This window comes from Rattus norvegicus, chromosome 1 (assembly GCF_036323735.1).
Source record: "Rattus norvegicus strain BN/NHsdMcwi chromosome 1, GRCr8, whole genome shotgun sequence".
Classification (NCBI taxonomy): Eukaryota; Metazoa; Chordata; class Mammalia; order Rodentia; family Muridae; genus Rattus; species Rattus norvegicus.
The window spans coordinates 237595072-237617798 of record NC_086019.1 but is presented as its reverse complement, the minus strand read 5'-3'; positions in this window follow the sequence as shown (position 1 = coordinate 237617798).

Sequence of the window (22727 nt, the reverse complement as noted above, 5' to 3'; positions counted from 1 at the left end):
GTTGAACTCAACAACATTTCATCATGCCTGGGAAAAGGATGAGTGAAGTCCTATGGGGAGCCGAGGAAACCTTGAATAGGTCTATAGAGAGCAGATTAAGTCCTGAGGCAATGGGTACTGCTGATGTGGGCATAGCAGGCAGAGAACCAATGTCTCAGATCCATGGAAAACTGGTAAGGTCTTCCCCGTATGCATTAGGCACAACATGGCAAAGCCTTCCTCTGATCTAAGCATGTGTTTACCAGCACCTGGTCAGTATGTGCAAAAACTAGTAGCTATGGCTTCCTCTTCCCAGATATTTACAGCCTAACACTGCTTTCCTATGCCTACGAATACCTACCAGACTAACTAACCTACCACCCTCCACAGCAGACACATATATGCTATACCTAATAAGCAACTGAGGATCTGGGTTGTTACAACAGCTGGTGCCACTCCTTCCGAGTGTGAACAGCACACACAGACCCAGCTCTTTCCTCCCTGTGTCTACACATATCGGTCCCTCCTTCAGTCCCTCACCAACCCAAGGCAATTCTCCAGACCCAAGCTGGTGGAATGAGGCTGCCTGACCCCTTCTTCAGGAACTATTGGCAGTAAATGAGGAGTGGATGTCCTTTCTGCCGGTGGGTACATCCTGGAAAGTAGTCAATGCTCCAGTAGACGATCCCCAACTCACACCATGCAAGCGATGTTCATTAAGTGCTGAGTGCCACATGCACGGTAAAAAAACGTGAAAGTTGTAGGGTGTTTCTTGGGATAAAGAGCCTCGGTGGGAGAACGAGGAAGAGAATGAGAGAGGGCAACAGATGGAAATGACTAAAAAGTACAAGAAACTGTCAACAAATATCATGCAACATTAGATAGCAGCATAATATGAGATGTTCAAATATAAACTGAGAATATAAGACGGCCAAATAGGATACTGAAAAGTAAGCAGGTTGGGTAGCACCTGCGTTTTATAAATTGGATTAATGGTACACTTTATTTCATTACTTTTTAAAAGTTTTTGCGTGGCCCAGGTTGGACCTCAACTCTCTATGTAGCCAGAGAATGGCCTTGAGTTCTTCCTTACTCTCAAGCCTCTACTCCTAGATTGCTGGGATGGCAGATGTGCACCACCATGACAGGAATTTATACATTTGTTTGTTTGTTTGTTTGTTTGTTTGTTTGTTTGTTTATCTACTTACTTAATTGTGTGTATGTGCACACACATGTCTGTGTATGTGAGAGAAAGAGAGTATGTGTGCAGCATCTGCATGTGCACATGTATATGTGTGTGTGCCATCATGTGTCATGGCCTGTCCATGGAATCAGAAGACAATCTTTACGAGTCAGTTTTTGAGGGGAGACAAGGTCACAGTATGCATGTTTGGCCAGGAAAATACCATGTACACAAAGTTGGCCTCAAAATTGCAGAGATCTACCTGCCTTTGCTTCCCAAATACTAGGACTAAAGTGGGTGCCGTCATGCCTGGCCTATGAGTCAGTTCTTTCCCTCTACTCTGTGGACGCTGGGAATTGAACTCAGTTCATCGCGGTCTGGCAGTAAGAGTCTTCACCCACCTTACTGGCTCTGGATATGCACTATAAATTAATTTTGGAGGCATTGCATTTGTAAGTGAATGGCAGTTGGTTTTAGTGTTTCTTTAGGACTGAGGTATCTAGAGAAAGGCATTTATATTCCAACATACTTAACAGTTATCAGTGCTATCGCATGATTATGAAGCCATTTTAAAGTTTAGCTTCACTTTCTTATAACGCAGATGGCATCCTTAGCATCCATCTAATCATACACAAATAAATTGAATTATTAATTGCAAATACATTTCCTCTTGCGCCTAAAGGAAAGAACTAAATCAGTAGCACATGTGAAAAACTGTGAGAATCCTGGATTAAATTCAAGGCTCATTTCTTTGGACCATTAAAGAAAAAAAAAGGACAGGATTTTCTCTGGAAATTTTAAAGGTATAAAATTGTTAAATAAACACTTTTTTTAAAAGAAAAACTATTTAAACTTGTACCTGCCACTGAGGCTGTGAATACAGCTGAGTGGCGAGGCGTGGCTCGCCATGTTCTAGAACTCACATTGAAGTCACAGCACCACTCAAAAGTATTATAAAAAGAAGCGAAGGACTGTGAAGGGTTAAGGTTTAATGTAGTGATTTCATAACCTGTAATTATAGAAACATATTTCTGCTAGGTCTATACAGGAAGCCCAATAGCTATTATACTGGGAGCTACATGTAGACTAGATTTTTGACACTCTCATCTGTGTCATGTGTGTGTGTGTGTGTGTGTGTGTGTGTGTGTGTGTGCGTGCGTGCGTGCGTGCGTGCGCGCGCGCGCGCGAGCGCGCACACTGCCTACTGGAGGTTAGGATACCTGTAATTGTCTTTTAAACCATAGAATTAGCCACTGCACTATAATCATCAGTTCTCAGGAAGCAGAACCTTTGAGAGAAAATTAAACTTTGCATTGCTCAGCATTCTAGTTTGCTTACTACTGCTGTGATAAAGTCCACGACTAAAAGCAAAATGGGGACTGAGTAGGAAAGGAGTGTGTTGTTGACATGGACACAGCCATGTCAAAGAAATCTAACACCTCAGCTCCACCAGAGTGGCACAGCCTTCCTGGGTGAGGTTCAGCCTTCCCGGGTGAAGCTCAGAGGGATGGCAGAACCTTCCTCAGGTCCATGTACAGATGTTGACCGTGTGTGCAGAAAATGTCCACCAGAGCCCCTTCTCGCCTGCCTCAGATGTTCATGGCTCTTCCGTTATGGAGACTGCTGCTATGGAGATCGCTAGTCCTCCCTGTTTGTTTGTTCAGCTGTAAGCAACAATCAATGGAATACAATAGATATGCTGAGTTTGGGAGGTGGGGGAAGCCCTGCAGCTGTCCATCAGAGATCCCAAGTCACCTTTCCTGTGTCCTTTTTTATTCCTTTGCCACCCCGAGTCGGGATGCATAGAGTAAGGCTGTGAAGGCGCATGGGAGAAGAAGATGGGTCTGTTTATGGTCCACCATGAACCGGAGTCTGAGCATGAACTCATTCCACACAAAACTGGAGGCAGAAGGGACCGTGGAGGGATGCTGCTGACTGGCTTGTTCACCAGGGCTTGCTCAACCTGCTTTTTAAGACCATCCAGGACCACCTGCCCAGGGGTGACACCATCCTCAGTAGGCTGAGTGTTCTCATATCAATCACTAATCAAAAAAATGTTCTATGACATGCCTGCAGGCAGTCTGATGGAGGCATTTTTTTTTCAATTGAGGCTTCTCTTCCCAGATAACTGTAGTTTGTGTTAAGATGAGAAATAAATTAACTAACTAACTAACTAACCAACTAACCAGCACACTCAGGGTAATAAAGCACAGGCCCCAATAACTCCTCAAATATCTCAGGTTCTGCACTTTCTCCTTCTAATGGATCCCGATTTCATAAAAGAAGACTTTTGGCTTCTGAGGGTCATGAGGTACTTGATAAAAATCGGCCAATCCACATTCATATCAAGACCACGAGATGGGATAGACAGGGAGGCCTCCTGAAGACTCGCTCTCACAGTACAAGAGCGTATCACACATGCTTCCAATGGACAGAAGCAACGAACGGTCCTGCCCAGCTCAACGCCCATGGACCACAAGTAATTTGCAACCAGAACCACAGGCTGTCTACAACTACACAAGTTCAGAACAATCAACAAAACCGTATGTATTCTTTACAGCAGCAAAATTATTACAAACCTGATGCTGGAGAGATGGCCCAGAAGGTAAGGGTGCTTGCTGCCCTTCCAAAAGACTCAAGTTTGACTCCCACCACCCACACCAGATGGCTAATAACCTCTTATTACTCCAACCCTCATCTGTGGTCTCTGGGGTCACCTACACACACGTGTTCACACACATACACGCACACACACACACACACACGTATACACATAAATAATCTTTCACTTTTAAAAATTATTTTCAACTGATACATGCATTCCACACAACTTTTTGTTCATTGATGGCCTTGTTAGAGAAGTTACGACTCTCCAAGAGTCTGAAAGGCTGTCAGCCTGAGAGAGCAACTCTACAGATTCAAAATATGGTGTGTGGTCCATGGGCTGTTGGTTGTAGAACTTTAATACTTCTGCTCACCTACAGGACGAGGAAAAGCTACATGCTGTAGAACATCTATCTTGGACAGCTGAAAGGGAATTGCTTTGGGCAGTAAATAAAAGTCTACCAAATGCTAAACATTTCATGAATAATACTGTGTTAAGCTTCTTTAAAATTTATTTCGTTTTTATTATGTGGCGGAGTGAGTATGAATGTGGGGAATGCAGGTACAGAGGCCAGAGACACTGGGTTACTCCTGGAGCTGATTTACAAGCAGTAGTGATCCGGCTGACTTGGGAGTTAGAACTCAAGCTTGAGTCCTCTGTAAGAGTAGCATGCTTGAAGCCAGTGATAACACCTCCACCGGGCTCCACTTTGTAACTCTTAAAAATAAGTAATTTTCAACTTGGAAAGAGCCCAAGGAATATAAGCGTTTTGTCGACTCACTTGATTTTGTTCCTTGTTTTCTCACAGCGTTGTAGTTCCCTCCTCCTCCATGGCACTTTGGCTTTGTGCTGGGAATGGATAGATGATAATGAGGTCTCAGGAAGACTTACAAAACTGTAGGTCAGAGCTGCACCGTGGGGTGCTGTGAAATGCCAGCTTCGGGACAGGTCATCATGTCATAGCTCTTACTCCTGTAACCTCACTGCAGCTCTGGTTACCCGCGCAAGATCAAGCCAGTCAAAGATCCAGGATGGATGGGGAAGGCCTGATAAGGCAATGCATGGCACCTGATGAGAGAAGAGTAATCTTTCTTTAGGGTTGTGGTCACCAGTAAGTTTCTCATGCTCTGAAGGATGGCTCCAGGCCCATATGCATATAAACAATGCTAATTGGATGCAGTGGAGAAAAATAAAACATACACCTAGGAGCAGGGCACCTTAGGGGTATTTCATAACACGTTACATACATGTATGAAGTTCTGAAAGAATAAATAAAAATACTCAAAATAGAATTTAGGATAATGAAGTAGTATGAGAACCTCTAGAAATGACCATAGAGAAACATTTTTACAATAATGCCTTCAGGCGCGTGAGCTCATGAAACAGAATTCTATTTGTTATTACAAAATTTACTTTTATTTAATTTCTCACTATAGAAAATTTATATCATTTATCTTACTAGGTCAGTGGAGCCTACATTTCCACAGCTATCCAACACACTTCTCTACATAATTGAGATACACGTATACTGCAAAAAAACAAAAAAAAACAAAAAACAAAAGTTGTTAACTTTACCTTTGTTTCCAGACATCACTTTTTTACAGAGAGAGGTTTGAGTTCAGTTATTAAATGGATATCCCGAATCCATATTCTTGTAGGAAGTAATTCCTTCTTTTAATTTCTTAATCTTCCTGTTCTAATTTGGACAAATAGAGCCAGTCTCGACCCAGAGTCAGAGAGCCTTTTCCTTGGGTGCCTGTAGCTGCAGGATAGACCGTGCGAGGAGGGTTTCCTACAGACTTGGCTGTGGTGCCTTTGGCGGCTGTAATCTCTGTTTCTGCAGCTGGGATGGGAAACAGCTGGCTACCAGCTCCCTCGAGTTGCTTCCTAGTTTGACATAGCAGAAAATCATAGAAGAGGCAAGGTGATTAAAACAAGATAAATATGCCAGAAGAAGAAAGAAGGAAAATACCTCAGGATAATTTGGGTGTGAAAAAACTCCCCTTTGAACTTCCTTCAGGGAGCGTCTGGGGACTGTGTATAATGAGGCTAGGTATTTGTGGTTAATATTAGGGAGGGGGTGTCCTGTTACAAGGGGGAAAATGTAAGAAGAATGTTCATCTCTGAAAAATTATAGAATATGGAGCACTTGACCTTCATACAGACTTACAAATCGCTTCCCTGTTCACTATGATCGATCGTTTTCCTCTGATATACCTCGTGTGCTTTATTTCCTATATCATTTATACCTAACAAGAAGAGTCCCTTTCTTTCGCCACTAGTTTTCCTTCTTAAACTTAAAGATGTTTTTCTGTGTCCAACGTGAACGTATCATAGAGGCATTTACCAATAGCTGTCTGAGGGTACCTTAGAAATAATTTATATCTAAAATGAAGTCTGCCTGGTTTTCTGAGTCTCGTGACTCTATATCATTGAGGGGTGTTTTCTGGCATCCTATAAGATGTCTTGCATTCTGAGCTTGGTGTTTCTTTATGTACCCCAGAGTGTCAGATGTTTATATGGGAGCATCACGGCTAGGAGCCGCTGCCATCATAGGGAGGGTGGTACGTGGCATCCACATGGTAAAGTCGGTGCATTACTTAAGGCTGCGTTTGGCAGTGTTTTCCCACTGTTAATCACTCTTAAAGCCCTCTTCTCTTGGGGGTTGGGATTACTACTTGTAGCCCATGGTATAGCAAAAGAAGTAGGATTAAGAATTACTTCCTGAGAGGGCCAAAGTCCCTCTCTGTTCAGTGTTTCTCTGTTCAGTGTTCTATGAAGTCTCGTTGCAATCACAGTCGACTGAGCTGTTAAATGATTCGGCATCTACTCCTTTTCAAGCTTTCAATAGTCTGCAGATTTATAGCCAATCACTAGGACTATGGAGATGCAAATATCCTAGCACTCACTGGCTGACATCCGTTGTCTGGTCTGAAGGTGAAGGCTTGCTGGGAAGCCATGTCTAGTCTAAAGGCACGAGCAATGCAGTAAGTGATGGGCACCAACGGAAATATTCCCCACTGCTGATGTTTCCCTGCATTAGTCTTCTAGACAATAAGGATTAATCCGACCTACGTCACCCTCTACCAATGAAGTCATACCAGATTTCCATACAAGCCAATACCAATGCATGGTGCAGACAGGCTCCTAAGACACAGAATCTACCTTCATAGATGAGTGTCATTAAACACAGCATCAATCTCTCTATCTATCAAACCCAATATATGCAAACATGTAAACAGAAAGAATATTTTACACAAGCCAATCGTTGTGTGGCATTATAGGCTCAAGAGATCCAAAATATCGATCTAAGATAACAGTGACAGATGGTGTCCTATTGACCAGGAAGCTGTCGGTTTATCAACCTACTTACCAAGCATTGTCCCATGAGCCTCGAGGGTCTCATAAGTTGTTTTACTTTCATAAAATAATTGCTAAGAATTTAGAAACTATAACTTACCAGATTTAACTAAGCCATCAGATATCCCTTCCTCTTTGCCCTGTAATATAATTAGTTCCAAAGAGTTCCTTTAGCTTCATTCATTGTAGTAATAGTTCCTTTCCTTCTTTCTAAGATATCAATTTAAAGCAGCCAATGTATCATAAAAATCATTTTAAATCCTTCTGGGAATAGGATAACATATAGAAATAAAATTAAAATCTTGTTGATGAGAGACATGGCTACTCATGAGAATTTGTCTTCATATTAAAGTTACAAGGTATATACAGACCTTGTAATTCACAACTAAAGATTTTGGGCTAATGCCTTCTTGGTTCCTTCATGCAGAATCTTGATTACAGTAGAATGGAAATCACCTGACAATGTTGGAGGCCCAAGCTCTAAGAGTTAGGTTACAAATGTGGTTCACATGACCCTGCCTTGTCATTTCATTGGGATACAACTCAAACCAGAGAATGAAAATACAAAGGAGAGTAGCACAGAGAATGAAAATACAAAACAGGAGAGAAATCCTCAGCATCCTACAATCTATCACTTGGTTCTAAAGGATTTTTTCTTCTTCCCCCTGGGGAAAAAGAAAAAAAGAAAAACAGATTGGGCGACAATTGGGCAAAACAACGCACATTTCTTAGAGGACACTTTCCATAGGCCTAAGGCAAGCTTCACTCTCCTGAACTGTCTAGCTTTCTCACTTTCCCTTGTTAAGAGACAATGTGTCAGAGTACCTTCCAAAAGCTTCCTCCTCTGTCCCTAGGGCCAGAGCTCTCTGAGCTACAGATCTACCAAGGGCACGAGAAAGAGGGGAAAACAGAAAAGAAATCATCTTGGCTAATTCAATTGTGGGTTTCCTCAGATCAAAGACGACCTACTAGAGCATACCAAGCTCAAGACTTTATGCATAGGACGCTGGAGGCCTCTCCTCATGATTTATATTAAGCCTATATATGGTACACATGTGGCCTCTGTGGAAGTGCGTTTAGAAGACGATTTTTTATCACTGGCGATCTAAGGAAAAGCATCCAAGGAGGTCTGACTCTGGTGATGTTTAAGTTCTACAAGGTTGGAGGAAGTGAGCAAAATGAATAAATACTAAATGCCAAAAATAAATAAATAAATAAATAAATAAATAAATAAATAATAAAAACCCAAAAAACAAAAAACAAAAAAAAAAACCTGACAATTGCATAATCCCATTTGAATATTTATGCTTGTGATAATGATGTCAGAGATATTGGTTCTTGTGATCCAAGACAGAGGAAAAATTTTTAATTTTGATAAGTAATGTACATCATTTTTAAATTATTTATTTATTTTTACACTCCAGATTTTATTCCCCAAATGTTCCACATCCATTCCCCAATCCATTGCCCAAATGTTCCACATCCCATACCTCATCCCCCTAAGACCCCCCTCTCCACAAGGATGTTCCTACCCCACCAGACCTCTAAACTCCCTGGAGCCTCCAGCCTCTTGAGGGTTAGGTGCATCTTCTCTGACTGAGCCCAGACCCTGCAGTCCTCTGCTGTATATGTTGTGTTGGAGGCCTCATCTCAGCTGGTGTTTGCTGCCTGGTTGGTGATCCAGTGTCTGAAAGATCTTGAGGGTCCAGGTTAATTGAGTCTGCTGGTCCTCCCTACAGGTTTGCCCTCCTCCTCAGCTTCCTCCAGCTTTTCCCTAATTCAACCAGAGGGATCAGCAGTGTCTGTTCATTGGTTGGGTGCACACATCTGCATCTGACTCTTTCAGCTGCTTGTTGGGTCTTTTGGAGAGCAGTCATGATAGGTCCCATTTTGCGAATGCTCCATAGTCTCAGTAATGGTGTCAGGCCTTGGGGCCTCCCCTTGAGCTGGATCCCACTTTGGGCCTGTCACTGGGCCTCCTTTTCCTCAGGCTCTTCTCCATTTCCATCCCTGCAGTTCTTTCAGACACGAACAATATGGGTCAGAGCTTTGGCTGTGGGATAGCAACCCCATCCCTCACTTGATGCCATGTCTTTCTGCTGGAGGTGGGCTCAACAAATTCCCTCTCCACACTGTAGGGCATTTCATCTAGGGTCCCCCTCCCCATTTGAGTCCTGAGAGTCTCTCACTTCCCATGTGTCTAGTACATTCTAGAGCATCCTCCCAACCTTCTTCCTCCGAGGTCTCCTGTTTCCATTCTTTCTGCTCGCTCTCAGGGCTTCAGTCCTTTCTCTCCACCCAATACCAGATCATGTTCCCCTCTTCCCTGAACCCCATCCCCTTTCCCTCCCCTGTCCCTTCCTTCTTCCCCCTGTGTGGTTAATTTCTTCTCTCTTCCAAGTGGGACCAAGGCATTCTCACTTGGACCCTTCAACTTGTTGACCTTTTTGAGTTCTGTGGACTGTATCTTGGGTATTCTGTACTTTTCTCTCTTTTTTTTTTTTTGGCTAATATCCACTTATTAGTGAGAATATACCATGCATCTCCTTTTGGGTCTGAGTTACTTCACTCAGGATGATATTTTCTAGTTCCATCCATTTGCCTACAAAACTCAGGATGTCCATGTTCTTAATAGCTGAGTAGTATTCCATTGTGTAAATGAACCACATTTTCTGTATCCATTCTTCTGTTGTGGGACATCTGGGTTGTTTCCAACCTCTGACTATCACAAATAAGGCTTCTATGAACATAGTGGAACATGTGTCCCTATGGCATGGTGGGGCATCTTTTGGGTATATTCCTAAGAGTATCATTGCTGGGTCTTCAGGTAGGTCTATTTCCAATTTTCTGAGGAACCTCCAAATTGATTTCCAGAGTAGTTGTACCAGTTTTCAATCCCACAAGCAATGGAGGACTGTTCCTCTTTCTCCACATCCTCACCAACATGAGTTGTCACCTGAGGTTTTGATCTTAGTCATTCCAACGGGTATAAGGTAAAATCTCAGGGTCGTTTTGATTTGCATTTCTCTGCTCACTAAGGACTTTGAACATTTCTTTAGGTGCTTCTCAGTCATACAAGATTCCTCTATTGTGAATTCTTGGTTTCGTTCTATACCCCATTTTTTGATTGGGTTATTTGGTTTTTGTTTGTTGACTTCCTGAGTTCTTTATATATTTTGGATATTAGCCCTCTATCAGATTGGGGTTGGGGAAGATTTTTTTCCCAATCTATAGGATGCTGATTTGTCTTATTGACTATGTCCTTTGCCTTACAGAAGCTTTCCAGTTTCATGGGGTCCCATTTATCAATTCTTGATCTAGAGTGTGAGCCATTGGAGTTCTGTTTAGGAAATTTCCCCCTGTGCCAATGAGTTCAAGGCTCTTTCCCACTTTCTCTTCTAGTAGATTCAGTGTATCTGGTTTTATGTTGAGGTCCTTGATCCACTTGGAGTTGAGCTTTGTGCATGGTGCCCCCCAAATTTTTCCAACTGACAAACAACTTCAGCAAAGTGGCCAGATATACAATTAGCTCAAATAAATCAGTAGCCTTCCTTTCTACAAATGATAAACAGGCTGAGAAAGAAATTAGGAAAACAACTCCCTTCACAGCAGCCACAGATAATCTAACACAGAAAGCCACAGACCACAGATAACTACAGATATCTTGCGGTAACTCTAACCAAAAAAAAGTGAAAAATCTTTATGAGAACTTCAAGTCTCTCAAAAAAGAAATTGAAAAAGACCTCAGAAAATGGAGAGATCTCCCGTGCTCATGGACCGGCAGAATTAACATAGTAAAAAAATCGTTATCCTACCAAAGGCAATCTACAGATTCAATGCAATCCCCATCAAAATCCCAACACAATTCTTCAAAGTCATGGAAAGAGCAATTCTCAAAATCATCCAGAAAGGCAAAAAACCCAGAGTAGTGATTAACTATTCTTAACAATTAAAGAACAACTCGGGGAATCACCATCCCTGACCGCAAGCTCCACTACAGAGCAATAGTGATAAAAATTGCATGTTATTGGTACAGGGACAGACAGGTTGATCAATAGAATAGAATTGAAGACCCAGAAATAAAACCATACCCTTATGCACACTTGATCTTTGACCAAAAAGTCAAAAATATACAATGGAAAAAAGAAAGCACTGAACTGAGAACGGGACCCCTGTTGAAAGAATCAGAGAAAGGACTGGAAGAGCTTGAAGGGACTTGAGACCCCATATGAACAACAACCAGAGCTTCCAGGGACTAAGTCACTACCTAAAGACTATACATGGACTGACCCTGAACTCTGACCTCATAGGTAGCAATGAATAGCCTAGTAAGAGCACCAGTGGAAGGGGAAGCCCTGGGTCCTGCTAAGACTGAACCCCCAGTGAATGTGATTGTTGGGGGGAGGGCGGCAATGGGGGGAGAGCTGGGAAGGGGTACACCCATATAGAAGGGAAGGGGGAGGGGTTAGGGGGATGTTAGCCCGGAAACCGGGAAAGGGAATAACAATCGAAATGTAAATAAGAAATACTCAAGTTAATAAAGATAAAAAAAAAAAAAGGACAGGACAAATGACTATACTGGAATGCCCCCACCCCCATTTCTTCTTCCTCTGCCCTTTCTTTCTTCTCTTATTCTCTTTCTTTCCTTTTTATCATTTTAGCTGTTTCTCATAGTTACTATAAGTTCTTATAGTTGCTCTTAAGCATTTTTTCCTGTGGTTAAGAAAATAGTCCATCAGTCTTTCTCCAGCACAGCAACTTGATGAAAATAAAGTAAATCGGGTGATTGAATGATTTACTTTACATGTGTGTGTGAGAGAGTTGGGTGGGGGGTAGGAACAAAAGGGATCAGGTTGGGGAAGATGGAGGGAAAGAGTAATGAGGGAGACAACTGGAATTGGGGGGATCTCTGGGATGAGCTAGAAACCTAGGGCAATTGTAACTTTCAGGAATCTATGAGGGTGAGCCCAGCTAAGACTCCTAACAATGAGAAATATGGAGTCTGAAAAAACCACTTCCTGGAACCTTCAACCTACAATTTGTCCTGTCTACAAGATGTTCTGGGGTAATGATGGAGCAGAAATTGATGGAGTGGCCAACCAGTTGCTGGTCAGCTTGATACCTATTGCCAAGAAAGGGAGCCCACCCCCGACAATTCTCTGATGTTCGGCTATACTCGCAACAGGAGCCTCACATAACTGTCATCAGAGAGGCTTCGCCCAGCAACTGATGGAAACAGACGCTCAGACCCACAGCCAAGCATTAGACGACGCTTGGAGAAATCTGCAGGAGACAGGGATGAAGGATTGTGTGTGTGTGTGTGTGTGTGTGTGTGTGTGTGTGTGTGTGTGGCTGACCATTAGATATTGGCTATCCAGTGAGGAACTCATTCTTGGGAAAGACTTAAGTTTTTCTTTCTCATCAGTCCTTAATTACTTGTAGCTCTTTGTCTGGGAAAGGAAGTGGTCTTGTGAGATTTCTCACACTTGTACCCACAGATCTTAAATTCAGTCTTTTCATTGTGTTCTGGATACCTCAATATTCCAGCTCTCACCTTCTGATTAATTTACCTCTGTCTTTCCTGAAACGTTCCAATTCCTCCTCCTTCTGCTCTTCTCTTGATCTCCTCTATCTGTGGAGTCTTTCTCAGAGTTGTTTTTTAAAATCAGACTCACTATGGTTTTCATTTTCAGTACTTCAGTTTCATTTTTCTTCAGTATTTCTATCTCCTTATTGAATCCCCCTTACGTTTTATGCACCAATTCACATATTTCATTCAGCTGTTCATTTGTATCTCCTTGGGATTCTTTTGAGTGTTTGCTCTCTTCTTTGAACATACAACCCTTCTTCAAGTTCTTCTGGGATTCCACCTAGTACACTTTCAGTAAAGTCCGTTACTATTGGATTAGTGATTTTTGAAGTAACTGGGCTTCCCTGGTTCTTCATGCTACTTGTATTTCTGAGCTGGGACTGAAGCATCTGGAGCAAAGTCACTGGCTACATTTAGGTTTCCAGTTATTTTAGCTCACACGTACACCTTCAGGGTGTAAAGTACACCTTTATACTGTTGGAGATGTTATTGCCTGAAGACGTGGGATCTGGGCAGAGCCTGGTAAGCTTGTTGTCCTCACAGAGTGATCGAGGGGAGTGGAACCTACAGTGCATGCTGTACTCATCTGGCAAAGAGGACATGGGTGTCTCAAGCCTCACGAACATTCTAACCTCTCCTATATGACACGTGGTGTGATTCTAGCCTCTTGGGAATACTATACTCATAGGGTCAATGGGTAAAGTTAGAGCCTTTCAAGTACACTGTGCTCACAGAGTTAATAATTACAGGTAGAGACTCCCCTGTAGGAGAACACTGTGCTCACTGTCAACACGCATTTAATCCTTACCTACACTATATAACTACAACTTTGATGATCCTGGTAGATCAAAGAGCCACAACAAAGTCAACAAGAGATCTGTTTCACTTACAGATCTCCTACACCCACCAAGAAAACTTTGAGGCCAGACAATATCATTTAAGCTTAGTCCTTTAGGGAGAAGACTAGCAAAAATTTTTTCATTAATTTCAACTAAAACTGGTTTTTGTTTTCTTTTACTTTTATCTCATTATATAAATTTAATTTAATTAATTTATGAATTTAATTTCATTAATGTATGAATTAATTATATTAAATTCAGCTATGTCATATAATGTTTTGCTGGCACAGAAGGTGAAAGGATATTTTGCTGAGGCAGACACATGAGAAGATGAGTAATGTTTAGAAACTAGTCTTCAATGATCAGACTCTGGTATTGGTTCTCCTTGCATCAAGCATAGAGAGTAACTTGACAAAGATATTCCAGTAATATTCCAGTGTCTTCTTGCCGCTTCTGTCAACTCGGGCCAATTGGCAGAGCCTTGAGTTTTCTTCTGGATCAAACTACCAGTGCTGATTCATGGGTGGTCATTGCCAAGTGGAATGGACTATTGCTGCTTGTTCATGTTTAGTAGTTTGCTAGTGGTCTAGACTAGTGACAACAAGATTGGAATAGCCCCAAAATTATTTCTAAACAGGTCCACAACCCCTGTTTCTTATTGACCATTTTTTCCCACTACCTTTGATGGGTTTTGCTCTAGAAGGGAAGTTGAAGCACTTAATAAAGTTTACTAAAATAGGTTTTGAAAAAATCTAAGCCTACAATTATATGGGTTATTCATCAGCATCAATGTCTGTGCACCATGTTTGTGTGTGTGTGTGTGTGTGTGTGTGTGTGTGCGCGCGCATGTGTGTTTCTCTCTTTCCTTTTGATAGACCTTACATTCTGCCTTTGAGAGAATAGTATCCAATGTGATCTGCTGGAATCATTTTTTAAAATAATGCTATAAGATATGGAAGTTGATGAGAATTCCAGTACTGAGGAGGCTATGATAGGGGAATCATAAATTCAATTCCATTGACTGAATTTACCCAGCAATATCCTGTTTTTAAAACAAGACAGAATATAATAAAAATGTGTATGATATTATGTTGACTTTAAATTAATGCAGTAGCTGGTCACACAAACTTTAATGATCTGCCTCGCATCGATACCATAAGCTATCATCAACACTAGATTTGGAACCAGGTACGCTCAACCACCAGCTGATAGAACATTAGAATTCATCCAAGGGCTCAACGTAATTTTTTGAAGATATAGATATAGATATCTATAAATAATTTTTTACTAAGAATAAAAGGATAAGAGAGTATTGCATATTTTCCAACCCTGTACCCCCCACTCCAACCTCCACCTGCCTGCTCCCTTCTTCAGGCCTGTATATCTCAGGCAGAGAAAGAGGAGTTAGTGAATAAAGTTTTTAAAAGCGTCGTGACTGTCTCAGCTCTTCAGAACAGCTACGCAGTTTTCCTGGGCCATGGGGAGTTGATAGGCACCCCTTCACTGGGAAGTATTTTTCTCAGTTCTCATTCATTTTTTAGAACTCATTGTCCTTAATACTATCTGTCCTCTTAATACAATTAGACACAAGCTGCCTCAACTACTTCTGGAAAGGTTCTGAGGGGTTATGATGGGGAGGAGATTACGGTCCCCTTCTTTCCTGCTCTTCTGCTGCTGCAAATCACCTGTCTTGAAGGTTTTTGCTCTTTTATCTTTGTTGTTGTTAAAAAAAAACAAAAAACAAAAATCCTTAGTATCCTGAGGATGTGGGAAACCATTATCAATTTAGAAAGGCAGAGCTGTGTCTGTAACTACCGCTTCTGTGAAGTCCAGTTCTTTTTTTTTTTTTTTTTTTTTTTTTGGTTCTTTTTTTTGGAGCTGGGGACCGAACCCAGGGCCTTGCGCTTCCTAGGCAAGCGCTCTACCACTGAGCTAAATCCCCAACCCCGTGAAGTCCAGTTCTTAGTAGACCAATCTTTCGTCCTTTAAAACCATGCCAAATCTCACCATTTCCGTTGATTTTCCGCTTCACAATTGCCTTGTCATTTTTCTGAACTGATGCCACAGTTGACTGTAAATCGTCTTATGGTAGTCTGTCTGTCTGTTTGCTCGGTCCTTTGACCTTTATGAAGAGCAGGCGCCCACAGAGTCCAGAAGAGGGCATCAGATCCTCTGAACTTGGATTTACAGGAAGTTGTGAGCTACTGATAGTGGGTACTGCAAACCAAACTCCGGTCTTCTGCAAGAACAAATGCTTTTAATTCCTGAGCCATCTTCCCAGCCTCTATGACAGTCATTTTGTAATGTAAAATATAATATTACTTTCCAATATAAAAAGAGGGTCTTCAGAGAAACATACCTGACTTCCTTCCACTTAATGTATTTTGTTATAACAGTTCTTATTGTTCTAAATTACACACACACATACACACACACATACACACACACACACTAACTGGTTTATCTTTTGGTGCAACTTCAGAAGCCCTGTATGCCTCTATTAAGCTGTACACAGCAGTACAACAGTACTAATTATAGTTTTTTGATTACTCTATACTCCCAGGACTAGCCATATACACAATTTAATTAATAATATAAGAAAAATAACTATTTGACAAACTCACCTCTGAGGAACACTTAACTAACATAATCATAATAATTATAATGATCACGGTTAAGCCGTATTACCTGTAAAAATTGCGAAAAGGGAGAAAAGACATAGTGGGTCCAATGGAGACTCCAGAGAGGGAACTTAATATAAAAGTACTTCAAAAGCGAAAGCAAATTCTACTCCTCGGGAAAAATAAAACGAGAAGCCAAGAGATGAGATTAAAGGATAATTACTGATGCGGACACAAATCCCATCTGTTATTTTCTTGTGTATCTGTTTACAGATGGATAGGGGAAGTGTGAGGAAGTCTGTTTCTTTTTATAACTGATTCTTCTGCATTTAGTGAGGGTTTTTTTTTTTCTTCTTCTTTCTACATCTGAGCTGAATATTGCGGCAAATAGCAGGAAACAGTAGTTATGGCACATGATTGTAAACTGGGTGGGCAGGAATTCCTCATTCCATAATTCATTTCAGTTTGCTACTCTAATTCCGCAGCGCCAAGAGACTAAAAACAGCTCAAGAAAGAAATGTGCTCATGTCTCTTCTTAACCACCCCTTCCCAGTTTGGATAGCTCCTCATGTTAATGAATTCAATTTAAAAAAAGTTTTAAGTCATCTTTATCATTGTTTTTGAAGCAAATTATTGCCTTCCCATTCATCTTCTTTGCCAGGAAAATGTAATGCCCAGGCAAGGAACATAGTGTTCCCGTTCATCACTCTTGATTATTTATAGAACAGTCTGTATGAATGAAATAACGCTATGCCATTTTCTTTCTGATTGCTTAATGTTCGTAGTTCAAAATTCCAGCCAATGTCCTGAAGTGGTTTTGCTCTTATTTAAGATTTCCTGCTAAAGCTGTTATATTACAGCTTTGCAAATAAATACCCCCTTGGCCTCAAATTGCCATAAAGGTAATTTAGTAATTTAAATAAACACCCAATCTGCTTCCTCTCTTCTGAGAGACTAAAGAAGAAGTTTACATAATTTATCTAGTCCCCTCCCTGCCCTTTTAAAATAACCCTTCAGTCTTCAACTAAGAAGTTTATTTGGGTAAATCGTGTACCATGTGTCTTCAGGGCAAACATAAACTACAATTTTCGGGGCAACATTTAGAAGTTAAAAATAGAACTGCTTACCTGGGAATGTCAGTGAACATCCTTTTATAATCTGTCAATTGTGTGAGTAAGACATTTAATTCTGATTTGAAACCAGAGTGCTGTGGTTAATAGAAATCTAGAAGTATGGCACTCTTATCTAGCCCCAGGAAATTCCCGCCAGGGTTATTTTGCTTCCTCTCAGCAGTAATTAAAATGAATTGCATCTGATTCTCTCAGTAAGTAAGTGCCTTCCCACCACTGCCTTCCCACCACTGCCTTCCCGCCCCGTATTTAAGAAGCCCCTCTATGTGCTGCCGATCTCACATTGATAATGGTTAACAGAAAGTAGCATACAAATGGGAAAGGAGGAAAAGTTACTATTACCCTTAAAGAAAACTTCTAATTGCCTGTGGTGAGCTGAGTCATCAGCGGTGTTACATTACCATGGCAACAGCCTCAGGTGCTAAGTGAGCTTTGGTTGGTTTTAGTCAATGAGTTTCTGATTTGATTTTCATAAATTCTGAGTATCCTTTACTGTTGATTTCCTCCAAAACTATGCAAAGCCACACTACACCGCTCACCACTTTACCGAGATTACATAAATACAAATTCGCCGTCTCCGTGCAACTGAAATTAGTGCGCGGTTTTATATTTCTTGACTTTCTTTTTAAGTGTGAAAATTAAAGCATTCTGAAGGGCAAACCCAAGTTCAGAGCTAGATAGACAGAACCACTTATCCAAAGAGAGTTCAGTTTCTGAAATCTATGACCTTCCACAGTGTAGAGAGGTGTGTAAGTATGGTCTTCATTATTAAAGATGATTTTTTTATTATTAATTTTTTTAAGTCTTTCATTGCTTTATTTTCTTTTTTTTATTATTTTTTTATTAACTTGAGTATTTCTTATATACATTTCGAGTGTTATTCCCTTTCCCGGTTTCCGGGCAAACATCCCCCTCCCCGCTCCCCTTCCTTATGGGTGTTCCCGTCCCAACCCTCCCCCCATTGCCGCCCTCCCCCCATAGACTAGTTCACTGGGGGTTCAGTCTTAGCAGGACCCAGGGCTTCCCCTTCCACTGGTGCTCTTACTAGGATATTCATTGCTACCTATGGGGTCAGAGTCCAGGGTCAGTCCATGTATAGTCTTTAGGTAGTGGCTTAGTCCCTGGAAGCTCTGGTTGCTTGGCATTGTTGTACTTTTGGGGTCTCGAGCCCCTTCAAGCTCTTCCAGTTCTTTCTCTGATTCCTTCAACAGGGGACCTATTCTCAGTTCAGTGGTTTGCTGCTGGCATTCGCCTCTGTATTTGCTGTATTCTGGCTGTGTCTCTAGGGGCGATCTACATCCGGCTCCTGTCGGTCTGCACTTCTTTGCTTCATCCATCTTGTCTAATTGGGTGGCTGTATATGTATGGGCCACATGTGGGGCAGGCTCTGAATGGGTGTTCCTTCAGTCTCTGTTTTAATCTTTGCCTCTCCCTTCCCTGCCAAGGGTATTCTTTTTCCTCATTTAAAGAAGGAGTGAAGCATTCACATTTTGATCAACCGTCTTGAGTTTCGTTTGTTCTAGGTATCTAGGGTAATTCAAGCATTTGGGCTAATAGCCACTTATCAATGAGTGCATACCATGTATGTCTTTCTGTGATTGGGTTAGCTCACTCAGGATGATATTTTCCAGTTCCAACCATTTGCCTACGAATTTCATAAACTCGTTGTTTTTGATAGCTGAGTAATATTCCATTGTGTAGATGTACCACATTTTCTGTATCCATTCCTCTGTTGAAGGGCATCTGGGTTCTTTCCAGCTTCTGGCTATTATAAATAAGGCTGCGATGAACATAGTGGAGCACGTGTCTCTTTTATATGTTGAGGCATCTTTTGGGTATATGCCCAAGAGAGGTATAGCTGGATCCTCAGGAGTTCAATGTCCAATTTTCTGAGGAACCTCCAGACTGATTTCCAGAATGGTTTTACCAGTCTGCAATCCCACCAACAATGGAGGACTGTTCCTCTTTCTCCACATCCTCGCCAGCATCTGCTGTCACCTGAGTTTTTGATCTTAGCCATTCTCACTGGTGTGAGGTGAAATCTCAGGGTTGTTTTGATTTGCATTTCCCTTATGACTAAAGATGTTGAACATTTCTTTAGGTGTTTCTCAGCCGTTCGGCATTCCTCAGCTGTGAATTCTTTGTTTAGCTCTGAACCCCATTTTTTAATAGGGTTATTTGTTTCCCTGCGGTCTAACTTCTTGAGTTCTTTGTATATTTTGGATATAAGGCCTCTATCTGTTGTAGGATTGGTAAAGATCTTTTCCCAATCTATTGGTTGCCGTTTTGTCCTAACCACAGTGTCCTATGCCTTACAGAAGCTTTGCAGTTTTATGAGATCCCATTTGTCGATTCTTGATCTTAGAGCATAAGCCATTGGTGCTTTGTTCAGGAAAATTTTTCCAGTGCCCATGTGTTCCAAATGCTTCCCTAGTTTTTCTTCTATTAGTTTGAGTGTGTCTGGTTTGATGTGGAGGTCCTTGATCCACTTGGACTTAAGCTTTGTACAGGGTGATAAGCATGGGTCAATCTACATTCTTCTACATGTTGCCCTCCAGTTGAAACAGCACCATTTGCTGAAAATGCTATCTTTTTTCCATTTGATGGTTTTGGCTCCTTTGTCAAAAATCAAGTGCCCATAGGTGTGTGGGTTCATTTCTGGGTCTTCAATTCTGTTCCATTGGTCTATCTGTCTGTCTCTGTACCAATACCATGCAGTTTTTATCACTATTGCTCTGTAATACTGCTTGAGTTCAGGGATAGTGATTCCCCCTGAAGTCCTTTTATTGTTGAGGATAGCTTTAGCTATCCTGGGTTTTTTGTTATTCCAGATGAATTTGCAAATTGTTCTGTCTAACTCTTTGAAGAATTGGATTGGTATTTTGATGGGGATTGCATTGAATCTGTAGATTGCTTTTGGTAAAATGGCCATTTTTACTATATTAATCCTGCCAATCCATGAGCATGGGAGATCTTTCCATCTTCTGAGGTCTTCTTCAATTTCTTTCCTCAGTGTCTTGAAGTTCTTATTGTACAGATCTTTTACTTGCTTGGTTAAAGTCACACCGAGGTACTTTATATTATTTGGGTCTATTATGAAGGGTGTCGTTTCCCTAATTTCTTTCTCGGCTTGTTTCTCTTTTGTATAGAGGAAGGCAACTGATTTATTTGAGTTAATTTTATACCCAGCCACTTTGCTGAAGTTGTTTATCAGCTTTAGTAGTTCTCTGGTGGAACTTTTGGGATCACTTAAATATACTATCATGTCATCTGCAAATAGTGATATTTTGACCTCTTCTTTTCCGATCTGTATCCCTTTGATCTCCTTTTGTTGTCTGATTGCTCTGGCTAGAACTTCAAGAACTGTATTGAATAAGTAGGGAGAGAGTGGGCAGCCTTGTCTAGTCCCTGATTTTAGTGGGATTGCTTCAAGTTTCTCTCCATTTAGTTTAATGTTAGCAACTGGTTTGCTGTATATGGCTTTTACTATGTTTAGGTATGGGCCTTGAATTCCTATTCTTTCCAGGACTTTTATCATGAAGGGGTGTTGAATTTTGTCAAATGCTTTCTCAGCATCTAATGAAATGATCATGTGGTTTTGTTCTTTCAGTTTGTTTATATAATGGATCACGTTGATGGTTTTCCGTATATTAAACCATCCCTGCATGCCTGGGATGAAGCCTACTTGATCATGGTGGATGATTGTTTTGATGTGCTCTTGAATTCGGTTTGCCAGAATTTTATTGAGTATTTTTGCGTCGATATTCATAAGGGAAATTGGTCTGAAGTTCTCTTTCTTTGTTGTGTCTTTGTGTGGTTTAGGTATAAGAGTAATTGTGGCTTCGTAGAAGGAATTCGGTAGTGCTCTATCTCTTTCAATTTTGTGGAATAGTTTGGATAATATTGGTATGAGATCTTCTATGAAGGTTTGATAGAATTCTGCACTAAACCCGTCTGGACCTGGGCTCCTTTTGGTTGGGAGACCTTTAATGACTGCTTCTATTTCCTTAGGAGTTATGGGGTTGTTTAACTGGTTTATCTGTTCCTGATTTAACTTCGATACCTGGTATCTGTCTAGGAAATTGTCCATTTCCTGAAGATTTTCAAATTTTGTTGAATATAGGTTTTTATAGTAAGATCTGATGATTTTTTGAATTTCCTCTGAATCTGTTGTTATGTCTCCCTTTTCATTTCTGATTTTGTTAATTTGGACGCACTCTCTGTGTCCTCTCGTTAGTCTAGCTAAGGGTTTATCTATCTTGTTGATTTTCTCAAAGAACCAACTTTTGGTTCTGTTGATTCTTTCTATGGTCCTTTTTGTTTCTACTTGGTTGATTTCAGCTCTGAGTTTGATTATTTCCTGCCTTCTATTCCTCCTGGGTGTATTTGCTTCTTTTTGTTCTAGAGCTTTTAGGTGTGCTGTCAAGCTGCTGACATATGCTCTTTCCTGTTTCTTTCTGCAGGCACTCAGCGCTATGAGTTTTCCTCTTAGCACAGCTTTCATTGTGTCCCATAAGTTTGGGTATGTTGTACCTTCATTTTCCTTAAATTCTAAAAAGTTTTTAATTTCTTTCTTTCTTTCTTCCTTGACCAGGTTATCATTGAGTAGAGCATTGTTCAATTTCCACGTATATGTGGGCATTCTTCCCTTTTTGTTATTGAAGACCAGTTTTAGGCCGTGGTGGTCCGATAGCACGCATGGGATTATTTCTATCTTTCTGTACCTGTTGAGGCCCGTTTTTTGACCAATTATATGGTCAATTTTGGAGAAAGTACCATGAGGAGCTGAGAAGAAGGTATATATATCCTTTTGCTTTAGGATAGAATGTTCTATAAATATCCGTTAAGTCCATTTGGCTCATGACATCTCTTAGTCTGTCGACATCACTGTTTAATTTCTGTTTCCATGATCTGTCCATTGATGAAAGTGGGGTGTTGAAATCTCCCACTATTATTGTGTGAGGTGCAATGTGTGTTTTGAGCTTTAGTAAGGTTTCTTTTACGTATGTAGGTGCCCTTGTATTTGGGGCATAGATATTTAGGATTGAGAGTTCATCTTGGTGGATTTTTCCTTTGATGAATATGAAGTGTCCTTCCTTATCTTTTTTGATGACTTTTAGTTGAAAATTGATTTTATTTGATATTAGAATGGCTACTCCAGCTTGCTTCTTCTGACCATTTGCTTGGAAAGTTGTTTTCCAGCCTTTCACTCTGAGGTGGTGTCTGTCTTTGTCTCTGAGGTGTGTTTCCTGTAGGCAGCAGAATGCAGGGTCCTCGTTGCGTATCCAGTTTGTTAATCTATGTCTTTTTATTGGGGAGTTGAGGCCATTGATGTTGAGAGATATTAAGGAATAGTGATTATTGCTTCCCTTTATATTCATATTTGGATGTGAGGTTATGTTTGTGTGCTTTCATTGTCT